Source organism: Chrysochloris asiatica, unplaced genomic scaffold (assembly GCF_000296735.1).
Source record: "Chrysochloris asiatica unplaced genomic scaffold, ChrAsi1.0 scaffold00011, whole genome shotgun sequence".
Classification (NCBI taxonomy): domain Eukaryota; kingdom Metazoa; phylum Chordata; class Mammalia; order Afrosoricida; family Chrysochloridae; genus Chrysochloris; species Chrysochloris asiatica.
Window position 1 is genome coordinate 5666138 of NW_006408529.1, and position 1482 is coordinate 5667619.

A 1482-nucleotide genomic window follows, 5' to 3' on the forward strand; every position below is an offset into this window, starting at 1 on the left:
TTGGTATCTTCTTTTTCAGTGGTGCTCCACTTCACTAAGTAAGATGTCCTTTACCAGATCATGTCTGATATGTCCCAAATTACAAGAAACAAAGTCATGCCTATTCTCTTCTAAGGATAATTCTGGTTGTACTTCTTCTAAGATAATTTGGTTGTTCTTCTGGCACTACCTGGTACTTTCCATATTCTTCTCCAACACCTTAATTCCAATGCATCATTCTTCTTTAATAGTCCTTATTCAATGTTCAACTTCCACATGCATATCAGGCAATTGAAAATGCCATGCCTTGAGTCAGGTTCACCTTAGTCTTCTATGTGACACTTGAGTCAGGTTCACCTTAGTCTTCTATGTGACACTTGAGAGAGTCTTCTATGTGACACTTCTATTTTACACTTGAAAGAGGATGATGCCACAGATTTGCCTAATGCAATACATTCTCTGATTTCTTTACTGCAGCTTAAATGGAATTTGATTTTGGATCCAAGCATAATGAAATCTTCTACAATTTCAACCTTTTCTTCATTTATCATGATATTATTAATTGGTCCAGTTGTGAGGATTTTCTTGTCTTTTACATTGAAATGCAATCCATACTGATGGCCATAGTCTTTGATCTCCATCATTTAGTATTTCATGTTCTCTTTACTTCCAGCAAGCAAGTTTGTACCCTCTGAACATCACATATTGTTAATGAGCATTCATTCAAACCTGATGCCAAATTCTTCTTTATACACTCTAATTTCTCAGAAAATTTGCTCAGCATAAGCATGCATGTTGGATAAGTACAGTAAAAGGATACAACCCTTGGGAAACCTTTCTAGATTTTACCCATTCAGTATCCCCTTGTTCCATTCTATGTACACCTTCCTCGTGAACACAGTTAAGTGTTCTGGAATACTCAATTATGGTAATGTTATCCATATTTTGTCAAGACCCACACAGTCAAATGCCTTTGCATAGCCAATAAAGAACAAGTACATTTCTTTCTTGTATTCTCTGCTTTCAGCCAAAATTCATCTGACATTAGCAATGATGTGGTTGCACGTCCTCTTCTGAATCTAACTTGAATTTCTGGCAGTTCCTTATTGATGTTCTGTTACAACTGTTTTTCAGTCATCTTCAACAAAATTTACTTGCATGTAATATCAATTATATCGCTAAAGGATTTCCATATCCCATTGGTCCACCTTTCTTTGAGATAAACACAAATATGGTTCTCTTCTAATTGGTTTCTCAGGAAGCTGTTCTCCAAATTAATTGTCATAGATGAGTGAATGCTTCTAGTTCTGCAACAGTTTGTTAATATATTTCAATTTGTATTCAATTCTTGGTGCCTAGTTTTCACTCAATGGAGTCCTGGTGTGGCACTGTAGGGTATGAACTGGACCATAAGGTTGGTTTGAACTAAATATCTGGCTGCTCAAATACACCAGCCTCTCCTTGGATACCCTATACACATCGCTATGAGTCAGAACTGACTCA